Genomic DNA, 18,546 nt, shown 5'->3' with positions numbered 1-18,546 from the left:
AAGAAATTTACTGTCTCACAATTCAGAAGACTAGAAGTCTGAGGTCAAGATGAGGATATGGTTGGTTATTTTATAGGGAATAATCTGTTCCAGAACGCTCTCCTTGGCTTACAGATGGCAGTCTTTACATTATTGTCTATACATTATCTTCCCTCCATTTCTGTCTGTGTCCAGATTTACCCTTCTGAAAATCATCCTTTGTTATTAATCATGTTTCAGTTGTTGGCACAAAACACTTTATACACAGCTTAAAGGGGGCTCATTTTTGCTGTTCGTTTCAGAGGATTCGGTCCATTGGCTTGGCCTGATGCAGAAATGTCACATCAAAGAGAATGGCAGAGGAAAGTGGCTCACCTCGTGCCAGCCAGGAAATACAGCAAGAGGGAAAGAGGCAGAGAAGAGAGAGCCAAGGACCACATAGGGTTCCCAGTCACACCCCATCTCCTGCTGCTTCAGCCAGGCCCCACCTGCTGAGTTTTCTTTACCTCCATCCAGATGATGCCATCCAGTTATGATCTCACCAATGAATTAGTTGACTGATGCAGTTATAGCCCTTGTGATTCAATCATCTTCTCCAGCTTTGAACACATGAGACTTTGGTAGACATGTAAGATCTAATTCCTGACACCACTAATATTGAATTAAGGGCTCATTGTATTCTAGCATGACATCATATTAACTAACGATGTCTTAACAATCCTATTTTCAACTGTGTTTTAATATTTCAGTATATGAACCTAGTCTAGGGAATGTAATCCATCCCACAACACAAATTGAGGCTTGCAACTATATCTAGCTAGTGGAAAAGAAAGAACTTGAAAAAGGAGCCCTTGTATCTTAATCATGACAATGCTTGTCTTAGTTACTTTTCTTGTTACTTAGACCAAATACCCAACACCTAAAGTTAAAGGGGGAAGCGTTTATTTAGCTGACAGTTTGTGGAGGCTGTAGTTCATAATTGGCTGGCTCAGAGGTAGAGTGGCAGAGGGGCAACAGTTCATTGCAGCAGACAACAGCAAAAAGAACGAGACAGAGTGGAGACTAGCCCCTGTATCCAGTCTACAGAGACTAGGGTGGTGCCAATCCAGTCAGTGGACTGATTCAGCAACTCCCCATTCTTAATCCCAGTATCATACCACGAATCAGTCACACACTCTAAGATTCAGCCACCTCTGAAAAAATCCAACCCCCATCCCATCACCACCACCATGACTGCATGAGGATTGTGGGGAACATCTAGACACAAATCATAACAGTGCTCAAATTAGGCAACATCTTTACCTCTTGTATTCTTTTGATGATAACTTGTTACATGGCTCTCCATGAATGCAAGGCAGCCTGGGAAAAGTAGTGTAGTCCCTGGTTGAATAGTGATGTGCCCACTGCCTGTAGACATATCCATGTGCACATAAGCTGCCCATCTTTCTAGAACAATCTGTCTGATGTCTCCAGCACTGCCTGTATTGCTGAGCACACCCATCAGGAAGAGAGAACAAAGACTATCCAAGTTTGAGACTCCATTCTAGCATGGCTAGGATGCTTTTCAATCAACACTGCAACTATTTATATGTAAGTGAGTGACTGTGTTTGCTTACTATTTTGTTTTCTTAAATCTTTAAGACATTCCCTGGGGATTTTCACTTATAATACAAAGGGCATGTTTTCTCTTTTTTTTCCCCTAGTAAAGTCAAAATCAGTGAGAGTTTACTAACAGTATCTCCCAAAAAATTAGCTTGTGAGTTAGCCTGATTTCCTACAGTACAGTCAAGTTTTTTGTTTGGTTGGTTGGTTGGACTTTTTTGGTTACAGGTTCTGTTGTTAATGAAAAATGATGTATATCCAAAAGGAAAAAAAGGATATTTTGAATACAGAGGACAATTATATAACCTGCTGTCCTTATCTCAAGTAGCTAGACTTTAGCATTTAATTATAAAAGTCTTGTCTCTGCTATCAGGTTAATCATTATTTTGGAAGTTGAGTGTGGGTTTTGTAAATGACAAAGTAATTGCTTTGTATATTCATTTTCAATTACAGTAAGAAGTCATGAATTGTGTACATTTAGAACTACTGAGAGTATTTATATTTGTCTGTTGAATAAGTTTATACTTTTAAAAAGGTGAATTCAGGAAAAAATTTGCACTGCAAAATTTATAGCTTCTCAAAGTAACTTACAAGAAATTTCAAGAGTGGTAGTATTTTTGAAAGGGCCAAGTAGATACAATTTGAAAATTTAGTAGGTACTGTGAAAACACACTAATACTGAACCATAATATTTAAGGTTTTAGTCATGAAGTTTCATGTCAAAACCATTACCTTGCTATTTTATTGTTCTGTTACTTTAAAACACTATTATAATCTAATTACTGAAGATTTTCCTTTAGGCAGAAAACCTGACTGTGGAGAAAGGATGATATTTGTCTTCTATAGATATTTAATAAACAGTCATTATATTTGCCACTTGAGTGCCTAATTTTAGCCAGATGTTAACAAAATTTTGTTATTAACTGCTTTACAATAGACTACATTATGGCTAATTATCACAGCCAACATGTGAATAACTGACATTACTCCTGTGTTCCAGGCAAGAGAGACTTAGAAACCCATAAGTAATGAGCCCAAAACCACATGTCCAGATAAAGTAGATCTAACCTGTTGCCCAGCAGATGAACAGACTGGAGAATAAGAAAAGGACTCTAGCCCTCCCCACTTTGGGTAAAGAAGAAAAAAACAATTGAATAGGGTCCTCCAGCCCTTCAATTTCAAGCACATGGAGCCCGCTCTTGAACTGTGATTCTTGCATTCCTGAAACACCTTTCTATTATTCTCCAAAAAAGCTCAATTCAGTTAAAACAAAGGCAGCACTTTTGGGTCATTAGACATGCCTTTTAAAACGATCAATGATGCCTACCTACATTATTCTTTCCAAAACTGCATGTGTGTTTTTCTCTCGGTAGGTTTTTAAATTTTGCTTTTGACTCTTTAGTGTAAATATCTACCTAAGTGTTTTGCAACCATTTACTCTCTCAATTTCAGTTGAAAATTTAAAATTTTTGACTCCATTTCCGTAGGAAACTTTTTGTTAAAAGAAAATAATCATGGTAGGCTGCTGCAATTACATTAGTTATGTTCAAAATTGCTATGAACAATCCCTATTAAGGTTATTCTCTAGCCTGAGCCCAAAACTCCAAAGCAAGGGGGCAAAATGTTCAGATCTGGTCTTTGGACACTGATGTTATTATATTTACTTCTTAATACTTAAAACAAATACACAGAGGGCCCATTTTATTTTTACTTTTTAGTCTTTATTATAACTTAGTTAACATAAAGTTCTCACACAAGTCACTTTTTGCAGTTGTCTGGAATAGATTTTTAGTATAATAATTATATTAAATCTTTCAGGAGGACTGGGAAAATAGTATTTACTCTTTGACTCAGTTAACTAGAATAAGTTTACAAATTGTCAATGTGCCTTTTAGTCATGAGTGAGTGCACGACATAGCACGTGGTCTTGTACCATGTGTATTTATACATTATTTTTAGTAGATATAAATAAGTCAGTGCCCAGGTACTAAATACTGAACACCCTCAAAATTTGAATTGCAAGGAACATTAGCAGAAAATATCATTTGAAACTGAAACTATCACATATCAACATAAAAATAGCTAAAATTACCTTAGATAGAATTCCCAGAAGTTAATTCACACTTAGACAAATCCATGATATGACTACTCATAGCCCGCAAGAAAAAAATAAAAATGCACACAGCTAATGTTAAAATTTACCATTTTATAGCATATTAATGTCAGAAGCAAACATCTGGCTGCTGGTCTATGTGACAGCCACCAAAAGAAGTTAGGCTGAACTTTTTAGGACAATTCCTGCTCGTTTCAGACAAGTTGACATCTGTGTCACCTAAACACTTTTAGTCCTTCAGCTTGATGATCTCAGCCTGAAGCCCTGGATCACTCGGTAGTGAAACCGATGACCTCTGTGATGGGGAACCTGGGCCTTTCCGGAAGCTTTCCTGTGCTTCTAACCACATGACCTCAGCAGGGCCCCCTCATCCTGGACTCCACTGGGCACTTGGAGAGTACTTCAAGGATTTGTTGTGGGAGCTACAAGAAAAAGTGGATAGATCCTAAGCCTCATAGTTGTTCAGTAAATCCTTCAATAAAAAGAAGATGGAGAACCCAACTCTGGCTCTTTGGGAAGATTGTATTTCTCAGTGTAGGTTGATCAGTAAACATTTCAATTAATCTGTTGATCTGGCTTTCATGACCCTGGATGGAGTGACCCATCTCCATGTGGGCATGTATAAAGAATGTCTTTTTGTGCAAAACTGAACTCTCATTAGGGTTTGCCTTCAGGTGACCCATCAATGGTAGTAGGCAGCCTAAAGCCCCAGTGGAGCTCTAATTCATTACTACAAAACAATGTTAGTTCTGGCCAGAGCTTTGTAAATTGGGCTGAAAAGTTAAATGGGTATGTACATACGCATGTATGAATGAATACCAGACGACAAAATGTATGTATGCACTACAGCAAATGAGAGAAATATGAATCCCACTCATTCTGTACTTCTCAGATTCTGTTAACCCAGTTTATTTTTACTTTGACAGATACTTCCGTTTAGGGGGTGCTTTCCACAGACAGATTCTATTGTGCAATAGGAAATTTGGTAAATTTTGTCTCTGTTTCCTCCAGATCTCTCAGGTGACCACACCTAAGCTTCAGTATTGCCAGGTTCTCTATAAGAAACTTGAATTACTACTTTAGTAAATGATCTTAGGAGGTTTCTGTTGGCAGAATTTGTGATCTCTTTTTCATATAGCATATCATAGTTAATACAGAGTAAGACAACTGTGTATATCCAACAGATTCAAATTAATAGTGGCATAATTGTGTTTACCTATTGCTTTTGATTTCACACTTAATTAGCTCTCTGAAATCACCACGTCCGCAATGATTAAGAGTTTGCACCCTGGGAATTTTCCAGACCTCAAATCCCATCTCCGCCATAGAGGTTCCTAACCTCTTCCTAAACCTTCTCTCTAAAATGCTGATAAAAATGCCAGCCTGTTAGGGCTCTGTTGAGGATTATATTAGATGGCACACATAAAGCACTTACTCAGTAGCCATTGTGATGGGAGAGGGGACTGATGTTGGAGAGAGGAAGACAGCCTTCTTAAAAAGTAACTGCTCTGGTTCAGTGAATACAATAAACACCTGGGATTCCACATTTGCCTGTCTGTTTCATAACCTTGAAAAGAAACTAATTTGAGTCAAATTTGATACATTGTATCTTTAATTTCTAGTAAGAATAGCACCTCCCAACCTTGACAGTTGTTCATTTCAACTTGTAACCACTACATTAAAAAATATGCCATTTTTCATAGATTTCAGAGTACATCCAGAGAGTGACCTCAAAAGTTACAGTAAAGTTGGTTTTATTTAGATGACTGGAGGAGCCTCAAGGTGTCTAGAATATGCTGTAAATGAAAACTGCTTCGCTGGTTATGGCTCCAGTGTTGTAGGAAGAGTTTGACTTAGGTTTTGTTTCTTAAATGGAAACTTTCTTACATTTTGTATTGCAGGGGCTGAGTCAGTCATAAGTAGCCTAATTAGTAGGGACATCAAACTGGTAACTCATCCTTAAATTTACATCTGTTTTGTAACACTGAAATGCGCAACAACAGAGAAAATTAACTATATTGTTTTCCTTTCTACTTTAAATATGGTAGATCAATCTTCTATATGTATTTACATGCTGCCACAAAATATAGATCATTATTACATTGGTGTTTAAAGCAGGGGGTGAGGTAGGAACAGGTTTGGGGAGGTGTTCTTGTTCTGTCTTGCATTTTAAAAGCACCAAAGAGTTTTCAGACTTGACTACCAGAGTGATCAAGAATCAGGTACATTTGTGTAACTGTCAGAAAGATAACATTCTGTCTGCATTTTTAATTGACCCAAACATTGCACAGAATTAGAAACAGCCCTTGCTCTGTGGGAGTTTACAGTGTAAGATAAAACATACTCATGATTGTAGACATAAAGATAAATTCATTTTAACCTGAGTGCTTCTGTTTTAATCTTGTCTGCTTTTTCTACCTTTTCAACCCAGGTAACCTATTATCAGATGTCATTTCCTTGATAATTTTTTAAGTTTTAAAAATTTTCATTATTTTCTTGACTGTGAAAGTAACACATGCTTATTTTAGAAAATCTTGAAAGTGAAATATAAGAAACCACACATATATAATAATTCCATCACCCAGAGAAAACTATTGTTTTTTCCTTGACATGATTACTATATCTTTTTAAATGTGTGTATGTATGTTACATAATTAAGATCTACATATTTGGTTTTGTTGTGGGCTTTTCTCATACTGTGTGTTTATACAGGTTTTTATTTTTTATTTTGTTTTGTTTTTGGTACTAGGAATCAAACTCATGACCTTGCACTTGCTAGGCAGGTGCTTATGTCACTGAACTAAATCCTTGATTGTACATTTTTATGTTAAAAATTAGGAGCAGCATTTTAGTGATTTTGTAATATTAGGATAATTTAAAAGTTGAGAATCCAGCTGCAAGTTGCCTAAAAATCATGTAATATACAGAAAGTCAAAGGACCATTTTAAGTGTCCACCAGTCCCTGCAGACCTGTTTCAAAAAAAGCTATTGTTCACCTAAAGTAGCAACTCACCCGGCTCTGCATGTTTCCTCGGGCCTGGTGGCTGTTCTGGGTCCGTCTTCCCCCATTAACTTATCAGGCTGCATGCACACATGCACATTTGTTTATAGCAGTCTTCCTGATACGCAGCCAAGGCATAGGCTTTGGAAAACTGCCCAGCTACATACCATTCATACCACCGACTTTTGGCTAATCAGGTACTCTTAACTCCTTCAGTCTCTAAAGAACTCACCCTGTAGTGCTACTGACCATGAGCTAACACACTTGTGAGTTCTCTGAGTGTTAATATCCATGCACACAAATGAAAGGAGACATAACAGCATGAGCATTAAGAAAAGCCACTTGTGAAAATAACCAGGCTTGTGTTTGCCCTGGCCATACCATAAACAGCTGCTTGAATTTATACTCCTTTGAGCGTAAGGTGACATTTTCTCCATCACCATGGTGGCGGGTAGGGTCTAGAGGAACTTCCAAGGAGTTACAGAAAGCATTCTTAGTGTTTAGAAGATGGATGTGCCCCCTGGCTGGAGTTTATTACCATTTGTATTAAAAAGAGTTACTTCATACTCTGGGATATCATCCCCTTAACAAAACTTCATCTGGTCCTCCACTTCCCCCAGGAGCACCCTGGTCTTCTTAAGGCCACCTCCATTTCTTGAGAATGGAAAACAGAATGCTATGTTTAATCTGGGCAAGGGGGACAGAAGGTAAAGGAGCAGATGGATGGAGGGAAGTTAGGCAGGGCGGTAAGACTGCCCAGGAATGTAGAATGAGGCTCAAAATTCACCTGTTACACATTTTTCTCTAACATAGATTTTTACCCCCTTCCATCGAACAACACTCCTTCTCTGCAGGAATCTAAAGAAAAAATATACACAGCAAGAGCATACCAAGAGGGAAGAGCCTAGATGAGAGATGTTAAATGGCACTCATTCTGTGAACAAACCTCTGCACTAAGCAATAGTTGATCAGAGCTTCCTTGACTGGCATTTACTAAAAATGATATTATTTTGTTGGCTATTTCAGCCAACAAATACCTTGCCTGTGGGTCAGAGCACTTTTTTTTTTTTTTTTTTTTTGTCTTTTTCATTTTTATCGGTACCGGGGATCGAACTCACGACCACCTGCTTGCAAGGCAGGTGCTTATGCCGCTGAGCTAAATCCCCAGCCCCTATCAGAGCACTTCTTATAAACCATGCATATGAGTTCTTTATACTTTTAAAAAGGCAAGAAGAGAAATGGCTACATAAGTTATGTGGGCAGAAAATACATTGGTCCTATTTATTCCTCACGTGTCTAACAGACATGAAGAAGAGGTGTCCCCTGCCACCTCGCACGGTTAAGCGATGTTAATTTGTTCCTCAAGCCAGTCTGAATTTAGTCTCTTTGCGGGCACTTTGAAATTCCTATGAGAGACCATGAGGTGCATGCCTAATTCTTTGTGGCTGATATGAAGTCTTGGAATGAAACCCAGCCATCACTCTTTAACCAGCTCAGCTTATTAAACCTTGACAGCTAATGGAACTCAATGAAATATCCTTGATGAGAAGCAGCCTCTGGACCTCAGAGTTGGGTGGGAAAAGGCAGTTTAGAATGAGTTACCCTAGTAACATCAGTTCCCTCTATTTCAGGGATCTCCAGTTGAGGTCTAAGGATAATGGAAATGAATTTGCCAAATGCTTTCCTTGATGGCATTAGGAACAAATTAAGCCCATTCTCTTAATTGAAACACTCTTCATAGTTATTGACAAGAATAATCAGTTCTTGTTAAAACTTTTGCCTTACTAAATCTCTGCTAGATAATAAGGGGCATGTATGTTATTAGATCCATTAGAATTTCAAAGATTGTATTTCTTATAGTAGGAACATACAGTCAGCAATTTATGATATGAACATGGAGTCACAATACAAAATCAATAAATGACTCCCTTTTGCAAAATTGGCCTAATAATAAGCATAAATCCAGCTGATTGATTTGCTATCTGCTGTATACCACAGATAATCATCCGAAGTGTTGTGTAACTTTCAGCCATTATTATTTTTTGTAAACAGTCTCATACTTAGGAAGCAAAGGTTGATCTGGTATATACACACTACACACATACATATCATGAGTCCAGATGTGGTTTTATAACCAAAAACAGCTTTGGAAAGGATTTCCAGAACTTTTTGCTGTTGCTGAACTATCTTGCTGTTGCTAAGCTAAAGAAAGGCACACATGAAGAACCAGCTGTCTAAGATGTATCCTCTTTCCTCATAGGGTATGTAAAGCAAGGGGTTCTTGGCTATATGTATCTAAGATTGCAAGTTGGTTTGCCTGAGTGTTGGACCTACTATCTACCTTGTGAATTAACTCCCAAACTCATAGTACCATGAATCCAGCATTTAATGGAAGGCATGTGATGTGCCAGCCACCGCACCAACTGCTAGGACACAGTGAGTCCAGGAACTGTTATGGAGGTAGATAGGACACTGTGCTCATAGGAGCCCATTGGGAAGATCAGCATCTAAACCCATACCCAAAGCCACGGATAGGGCTCACAATACTGCTAGGGGAAATCTGTCTTCACCATGTCAACCTGTACCAAGGGAAACAGTTTTGGCTGGAAGAGGGAAGGAAACCTTGACAGAGAAGGCAGCGTTTGAGTTGCATCTTTAAGAATATGGAGTTTCCCAATAAGAGAAAAAAAATGTAAGGCATTCCAGAAAGAGGGAACAGTATGTGACAGGCATAGAGAAAGAAAGCAGTTTGCATGTTTGGTGATTGGTGAGATGTTGCCATTTTTAATTTCCTTGAGAAAGTGAGGGAAAATAAGGTGTGTTTGATTCAGAGATGAGCAGATCAGTGAGATTTTCAGAGGAGTGTTGATTAAAATTATGTCTGTGGACCGGAGGTTATCTTCACCATCCAATCAAAGACCTCTGGCTGAGCTCTGTCTCTGGTGCACCCTGCACTATCACATTCCAGTCGAGGATGGGGAAGTTTGGAGGGCGATGGGTGGATGTGCAACAAGTGAGGGTCTGGAGTGCCATCCTGAGATGCCAGACTCAGGACTGGTATGGATGTCACTGACAGGATGCAGAGACATTTTAGACCACTGCGCCACCACCCTGCCGGCTGTGTAGACCCCAAGAGCCTCAGAGCTCAGCTCAGCCAGAGAGACCTGGGTGCGAGACTTAGTTCTTCTGACATTTACTTAGTGGGGGACTTAGGCAGGTTTATTTCCTTTCTTTAAAGAAATTAAGCATGTAACTATATATATCTATAAAATATAAATGATTTTACTCAAGTATTATTATACAGCCTTTTAATTCCTTACTTTGGAAAAAGTGTTACACTTTGGGAGGTCCTGGCTTACTCTTTCCTTTGCTGTAAACTTGAAAAAGAAACATTTGCATTTTGTTATCTGTATTTCTTTTATACTTGCGTGAATTTTAAGGTAAATTTGGCTTTTAATTTTGTGTACAACAGTTTCTATTGAATTTTTAGAATCTTAGATGTTTCTAACCTTTCAAACATTATTTTTTGTAAATGGTGTTTATACTTCAGAAATTACCAGAGTTTAAAAATACACTAGCCTTTTAGGACTCTGTTATATTCTTTTTTACATCTTTCTTCTTCCCACCCTCGACCTCCCCAAAAGAACATTCAGGGCTGAGGATGTGGCTCAGTGGTAAAGCACTAACCTAATATTCATAGTTTCTTTCCCCAAACCCCCTACGAAAGACACATGTGCACACACACACAGCCACAACCATGTTGAAATCTCTTCATTCAACTGACAGAGTTCTGGAAAATTCTTTTTAATGGATGCATAGTATGTTCTAGTTGGATAGAATCTGTTCTACCATTGTACTATTGGTGGATATTTAACATAGCCCTGGTTTTTTAGTCATTATCAACACCAAAATCATGAACGTCTTTGTTCATGTTCTTGCTTATAGCACTATTATTGATGTGGCATAGTTTCCAAGAGTGGGATTACAGCACTAAAGAACAAATGAAATTTTAACCTTAATAGGTACTGCTATAAAGGACTTTACTTAACTGATAGACTTAGATTTTAGTGTATGTGAAAAGCACATTTGCATACATTGTTTGGGGCTCACAATGACCTTTGAGGTAAGTTCTATTTTCTATTGAAGAGAAAATAGAGGCACAAGATGCAGAATGGTTTCTTGGGGTTACCCCGGCTGGACAGTACTTGACCCCAACATCAAACCAAGACTTGTCCGAGAAGCCACACACAATCTTTACCTGCATTTTTGGTTTTGATAACTCAGATAGATGAAAATTTCTGAAATCCTTTGAGTTAAGGAAAGGAAACATACCCTAGGTTCTGCCACCAGGAGAGGGCAGTAGTTGAAATATGTTTATTTTCCTTAAAATTAGCACCCAGGCCTCTTTCTAAGACCACACCTTTGCTTCTGTTGACATTTGTAATGTCTTGATTTTAGTTTTGGCTTATTTATCTGATCATTGAAATCTTTATTAAGATTTTATGGATACTTTTCAGTGACCCATTTCCTTGGGTTTTCTTCTTAATGTATGGAAACATACAGTGAGGTGTATTCCAGGGGTTGTAGAAGAGGGTACTTTATTTTCTTGCTTCCATCCAGGAATGTCTGCACATATTCTGACAGTTCAAATTCCACTTTGCAAATTCAGGGTTCGTATAACTATTTCCTCATCTGTAAAATGGGGAGGACACAAGCAAAAACCTTTTAAGGCTGTATTAAGGTGTCACAAGCATGAACCCCTGAATGCCGTAGATATCTCACAGCAAGAGCTCAGTGCATGCATATGAATATGTGGTCCTCTCTGGAAAGCCACACTAATCCTACTGTAGAAACACAGGCAGGTGTCAAGCGATGTCTACCGGGAGCATAGATGTGGCATGTACATTTAAAAAAGAAACAACAAACTTCTTCTGTACTGCTGTCAAAATGCCACCAAGCTACTCTGCATTTTGTACGCAAAGAATATTGATACAGCAGATCTCCTTAAATAGAAGTGAAGTGATAGGAAACTCATGGCATTTCTAGGTACTATTTTTGAGTGACAAGTATTTAAACCACAGCGAATACTTTTGTTCCTGCAAGAGTCTGATTGAGAGGAACAGCGAGAAGAATCTTAGTTTCTCTTCCTCCAAATGAACATTGTTTTCTTAGCTGTCTTCTTTGGGAGGTGGGAAGGAGTGGTTAGTTAAAACCAACAGCGTGTGTAAATAGGAGCAGCGAGTGTTGGCGGCTAGACAGACCTCGTAAAAGTGGCGGGGAGACATCTGTGAACAGACTTTTTCCCTTCAAAAATGTTAAGGTTTTTTGTTTGTTTGTTTGTTTCTAGTAGGAGCAGCTGTGGAATTCGGTTGTGCATGTGTTGCAGGATGTCTGATGAGAGATGATGTTTAGATGCAGTATATTAATACTAAAACGTCATCTTAGATAATGGTAAAACAGTAAGGTAAGTGGAATGCAGCCAGGAAATTCAGAGTTGTAGCTGACATTTCATTTTCTCCGAAGTTTGTGAAAAGGCCACAGCTAGCTTTGCATTTCCCCAGGAAGAAGGGCGGAGGTTCGCTTGGTATCACACCCTGCATGCTATTTAAACACAGTGCTGTTCATTTTCTCTTCTGTGAAGAGGCCTTACAGAAACTCTTCCGCTGGATGTGCTGTTTTGGTCCACAATGCTTGGGAAAAAGAGGCTCCAGGTACCTGGCCTGGGCTTAGAGGTTTCCCAGCCCTGCCTCGCCGTTCCACCAGGCCTGCTTGCTTTGCTGCAGAAGCAGTCTTTCAGAAAAGGAAGAGCTGTGTAAAGGCAAATAATTTTAAAAAGTACAAGATTTATGGTTCACAGGACTTCCTTCTTGTCAACAGAGGGTAATAGGAGTGGAGATATTACGGGATCTATACATCCTCCTTGATGGAGAAAGTGAACCAGAGGAAGCTGGGGACAGCGTAGAATTGAGAGTTCTTGGCAGAAGCAGAGAACCCCAGATGCCCTGACACCTCCTGTGTACTCTTCGTGAATTCCACAGCCTTCCTCCCAGGGCATAAACTGGGTGAGATTTCTCATGATCTGACTGAGCTAACAGAGATAGCGGACTTGAGAGAAGCCCATGTCTTGATCTGAACCTCAGACTCAATAACTAGAGGGTCCTGATGATGCCAGTTTTCTCATTTGTGAAAAGATAATGATAATAAATAGCTCATTGAGTTGTGTGATAATGAATAGCTCAGGGTGATATGTGAAAGTTTAGTAAGGATATTCAGTAGATACTCAACAGATGACAGCTTTTCATGGACCAGTTGCTGTGCTTCACAGTAACAATACAAAGAAAAATAAGATAATTATCTCTGCACTCAAGCAGTCTGTGGTATAGTGGGAAGACACATATACATATGTACATAAATAGTGTTAAATGTGATGACAGCAACAAGCTACGTAAGGAGTGCAGAGGCGGGTAGTTTGGGAAGCTTTGAGAATGGAGGTACTTCACAGATTTTTGAAGATAAGTAATAATTTTGAGACAAGCAAGAGTTTTTCAAGAAAAGTGCATATAACCTGCTATTATATGGACCCATGTCCAGAGAAGCCAGAGGGATGATATCAAGGACCACATCTTCTAAATAGGCTTACAGGCTATTTTGTGTAGATGTGGATCAATACTAAAAGATGAGAAAGATGAAACATAATATGGCAAGAATATTTGTGTTCTAGAACGATTATTCTAAGCCAGGCATGGTGGCACACTCCTGTAATGCCAAAACGCTGGCAGACTGAAGCAGGACTGTCACAAGCTTGAACTCATCCTGGACAACTTGGCAATTTACAGTGAAATCCTGTCTCAAAAGAAAAAAGAATCTCCCAGTATCTACATGAAAAAAGGTCCTGGGTTCGATCTCTAGCACCACGCCCCGCTCCTCAAATACTGTTTCTCTCTGGGTAGGTGGCACATAAGCTTAAAAAAAGGGAAGAAAGGAGAAATGAAAGGAAACTAGGAGGGTGCTGAGTCAGGGTGTGGGTGTCTGGATAGAGTCCCCAGGACTTATTTGGAAGGGTAAGTAATGTGTGATAGAATAGGCGTTACCTACATGTATTGTATACATTCAGAATATATTTTTCTTAATTTTTTCGAGACTATGTGGATGTCTCTGAATTTTTGAAATTGTTGCAGGTCTCAACAGCAACAACAAGATGCACATTCTTAAGTAGCTCCATATAGTTCAAACCTGTTGTAAATGTTCTATTCTCAATCCTCTTTTAATGCAGACTTTGTAATTAAATAGAAGGTGGCTGTTTTGAGAAGGTGGCTGTTGATAATATGTCCTTGTTAGAGAAGTTTGTATTAAGGCTTTTTGTGTAGATGTTTTAACCAGTTGGATTGTCAGAAATCACATTCTGCAGGTGAATTTTTGGTTCAGTATATGATTTTAATTATACTGGTAATTTAAAAACATTTTTGAGAAGAGAAAATATTTTCATTCTCTGTGACATTGGTCAGCCCTTTATTTTTTGCCTGAAGAACTACAAAATTCTTGCAAAAGAAGACATTATATTTTTTCAGCTGAAATTTTTCTTAAACTTTTTTCTATTTTTATCAGTACATATTTTTCCTTTTTATTAAACCATTCATTGGTTGTTTTTATTCTTTCTTATGCTGATAGTTATGAAAATACAGTGATTTTTCTTTCTACTTGTAAAATGGATCAAGAGTTTTTTATTATTTCAGTCTATTAGGAGTGAGGATTGTAAATTTTCCTAGAATAAGACAAATATTAATTTCAAAACTTAAATATAGAAAAGAAATTCATAAGGCCTCTGTTTTCCAACTTGAAGTAACATTACAGTACTTCAAATTAGAAGGTACATACACATATAGAAAGAATCATATAACATAAAAGTATACTTTAAAGAATTAAGCAAAAGGAAGCATCTATATCCCTATTAACCACTTGAACATTATCACTACTATTGAAAGCTTTATGTACCTCTTTTCTGTTGCATCCTTCTCTCCCCTACTGCTTTTATGGATTTTGAGTTAGTCATTCTCTTGCTTTTCTTTAACACACACACACACACACACACACACACACACACACACACATCCATAAACAATAGTCTGTATTATTTTAACCCTTTACATAAACAGAATTATACTCCCCTCCAAAACATGTCCTGAATTTCATCTACACTGATCTATGTAGCTTTGGATTATCCATTTTATTTCCATATAATACTTTACATTTATTATACTGTCATTTATGTAGCCATTCCACTGTTGATGGACTGTGTACTTTATCATGTATATAGCAACCTTTATTGCCCTTATTAATAAAAAATTTTTTAGATTCTTTTGGGTTTTCCTTGGGGGAAAGATTATTGTAATTCACGAGTAATGACAGTTTTGATTTTTTTCTGTTTCCATTTCATATAATTTTAATTTGTGTTTTCTTGACTTTTTAGCTGGAATCTCCAGTGTTAAATAGAAGTTTTACTAGATTAAAAAAACAAAAAAACAAAAAACCTTTTCGATGACCTTACAGACAGTGACCCAAACTTTCATCATGGATATGATATGTGTTACAGGATTTTGATGTGTACTCTTTTATCCAGTTTTAGACATTTTTCTTTATTCTTCGTTTACTAAAAATTTTACTTATAAACTAATATTGTATCTTATTTAATGCTTTCCATGTATCCTTTGATATTATCTATGTTTTCTGTTCTTTAATCTGATAAACAACATTAATCTTAAAGCAACCTTGAAATATGAAATTAACCAAAACTTGGGCATGTTATCTTTCTTTATAAATAATTTGAATTACCAATACTTTGTCAGGATTTTTGCATGTATGTTCAAATAAGACTCTCCTATTAACAATTTTTCCATGAAGTTTTATGACTTTGGTTTTTATATATTTTGAAGATCCTATTTTAGGAACAGAATATTCTTGAGTATTCCTGGTGAATTAAATGTATGCTATGATCCCCTTTATCTCTTTGCCTAAAATTAATTTTGCAGACATTTAATTTAGCAGAACTAGATTTCTAGGCTGGTGTTTGCCTACACATATGTTTCTCCACCTCCTTTTCTGAAAGACACAGGTTTTAAATTTGTCTTTTGTAAATCTGCATTTGGTGTTTCCTAGTAGGTTTACCAAAGTATAATTCTCACACAGTAGAACTCACATGTTTCCAAGTGTGGTGTTCGGTGTATGCAGTCCTGTAACTACCACTACAGCAAAGATACAGATCATTTCCACCCCTCAGAGAGTTCCTTGTGCCCTTTACTATCAATTTCCTTCTCTTATCTCTGGTCCCAGGAAACCTCTGCTGTGTTTTTGATCAGTATACTTTTGTCCTTTCTAGAATGTCATACAAATGAAATCATATAGTACCTAGTTTTTGGTGTTAGACTTCTTGCACTTAGCATAATGTTTTGAGATTCATCCATGAGTTAGATACATCAGAATTGTATTCCTTTATATTTAGCCATCATTCCATTGTATGGATATACCACAGTTTATTTACCCATTCACCACTTGCTGGACATTTGGTTTGTTACAAGTTTAAGGCTGTTGTAAGTAAATCTGCTGCAAACATTCACATGCAAATCTGTGTGAATATGTTTTGTGTTTTTTAATTTAATCCAACAATCTGGATCTTTTAACCAAAAACTCTAATTTCTACTATTTAGTAGATTATGTTGATTATGCTGACACATTTGTATTCGTTTTTTTTTTTTTTTTTTTTTTTTCTTTTTTTTTTTAATTTTATTGAAGGAGAAAAGAAAAAAAAAAGCAGGGCAAGGGTACAAGTTATACAGATTTACAGAAAAAAAAATGAACAGTAGGAAATCACTAGTTAATGGATTACATATTGTCATCTTAGAAATAATTGTTCAAGTCACAAAATTAAAGCTTGTAAAGTGGACATTCCATCAATGATACTGCAAACAGTTCTGTTCATTGATCCAATAAAACTCTGTGATATCATTTTCTATCTTATACACTTAAATATACATGCAGTTATATAGTTTGGAGCACTTTCTTTTCCTCTCTTTTGTACCATGACTATTACACATTTTGGGTTTCATTGCTCCCACGGTTCTTATTACTTTTTTGGAAGAGAGTAAAACCAAATGTGACATAACAGAACAGAATCGGTCAAGTCAAAAGGGTGGACATAATAGATAATGTAAAAACATAATACAAGGTGATCAACAATGGTTACTACAATGCCTCCCGCTATCTCTAATAGAATTGCCTATATCGTTAGTTATAATACAATTGAACAGAACAGTAAAGAATAAAACCAACAAAACCAAAACATTGGAAACATTGTAGGTCTTCAAAAGTAGATAAAAGTCAACAAGAATGGGCGTCATAATGAATCTCATTATCTTCACAGCTGATGCCTAAACTTTCGAACCTGATACTATCCAGCAAAACAGAATAGGGGAACATCAGTTAAAAACCAGATGGTGAGAGTAATACAGGGCTTTAAATCAAGGTAATGAAAAGTCAAAGTGGGTTACTATAATATATCCTGCTATTTTTTTCCTTTAATTAAAAGGATAAAGATAAAAAAGTAAATAATGGAGTGGAGATTGAGATATAAGAGGGCATAACAACAAAACAGCGCAGATCAAAACATAACCATTTAAGCAGAATAGTGTTTCACCACCAGATAATCCTAACCTAAAAGTAGTTACCATATTGTCTCTTTCTTTGAAATCCTTGAGTACAACTTCGTATACTGTAGCATTAAGTATATCAAAACAATGTAAAACCATTCAAGAGAATGACAGCATTACAGAGTATTTAGAATCGACTAACAGAAAATGAATAATGGTTTCTGTATAATCTCCTTGTCTTTACAAGGTTTTTGCTTATACTATTGTACATAATAAAATCCAGTAAGATACAACCTATTTAGACCATTGGAGACAGAAGGACAAAAGCTAGATGAGACTTCAAAACAAGATGATACTAAATCAGTATTACCTATTAAGATGTCATTTTCTCCAAAATAGCTGTTCCTATCATCCAATCTTCTCTGCCTCATTTCTGTTGAGCTCTTTTTCTGTCAGTAGCTGTCAGTTTGTCTTCTTCATTTTGTTCTCTGCTCCATTCGTTGTGGCCTCTCTGCCATTATTTCTGGATTCTTTGTATTTTTCTTTTTTTAGAATATCCTGCAATGCTCTCTGTAGAGTTGAATTGGTGGTTGCAAATTCCCCCAGTTCCTCTTTATCCTGGAAGCACCTTGTTTTTCCATCAATTTCCAGGGACAGTTGTGCAGGATATCTCAATCTTGGCTGGAGATTATTATCTTTCAAAGCTTGAATTATTTCCCCCCACGCTCTTCGTGATTTGATGGTTTGTGCCGAGAAATCTGCTGTAATTCTGATGGGTGTTCCCTTGTAAGTGGTCTGTTTCTTGTCTCTGACAGCTTTTAATATTCTGTTCTTGTATTGAATTTCTGGAATTTTTATTATTATATGCCTGGGTGTTGCTCTGTTTGGGTTGTAGGTAGCTGGGGTCCTGTATGCCTCATACATCTGAGTATCTTTACCTTTTGCTAAATTAGGAAAATTCTCCTGGATTATTTCTGTGAGTAGCTTTTGTAGTTCACTTGTTTGTGTCCCTACTTCTTCTTTTATGTTCTTAATCCTTAAGTTATGGATCCTCTTATCATCTTCTTGTCTTTGTATTATTGCTGTTTGTTTCTTTGTTATTTTTAAGAAGTTTTTCATTTCATTCTCCCATATTACAAGTCTGCCCTCCAGTTCAGATAGTCTGTCCTTAGTTTCTTTCAAGCTGTTATGCCAGTCTTCTATAGACTTCT

The 18,546-nt window shown here is 37.1% G+C and overlaps 1 protein-coding gene and 2 long non-coding RNA genes across 7 annotated transcripts in view; 1 reads left to right on the top strand and 2 right to left on the bottom strand.

Annotated features, from left to right (window-relative positions):
- The window catches only part of Bach2 (BTB domain and CNC homolog 2), a 342,094-nt gene that overhangs the window by 92,432 nt on the left and 231,116 nt on the right, over positions 1-18,546 (top strand). The window lies entirely within an intron of this gene.
- LOC134472142 (uncharacterized) lies at positions 3,824-6,766 on the bottom strand. The gene is made up of 3 exons (XR_010042006.1): positions 6,708-6,766; positions 5,130-5,261; positions 3,824-4,116 (listed from the first exon to the last, which is right to left on the bottom strand). It is a non-coding gene; the product is annotated as an uncharacterized LOC134472142 (long non-coding RNA).
- Positions 17,544-18,546, bottom strand: part of LOC134472141 (uncharacterized) — a 59,685-nt gene continuing 58,682 nt past the window's right edge. The window contains exon 2 of the long non-coding RNA XR_010042005.1: positions 17,544-17,768. This is a non-coding gene — a long non-coding RNA (uncharacterized LOC134472141). The remainder of the gene's footprint in view (positions 17,769-18,546) is intronic.

The sequence above is a fragment of the Cavia porcellus genome, unplaced genomic scaffold (assembly GCF_034190915.1).
Source record: "Cavia porcellus strain 051 isolate PalLab524CR breed Dunkin Hartley unplaced genomic scaffold, mCavPor4.1 scaffold_22, whole genome shotgun sequence".
NCBI classification, from domain to species: domain Eukaryota; kingdom Metazoa; phylum Chordata; class Mammalia; order Rodentia; family Caviidae; genus Cavia; species Cavia porcellus.
The sequence above is the reverse complement of the archived record's forward strand: the minus strand, read 5'-3'. Positions and strand labels throughout refer to the sequence as shown.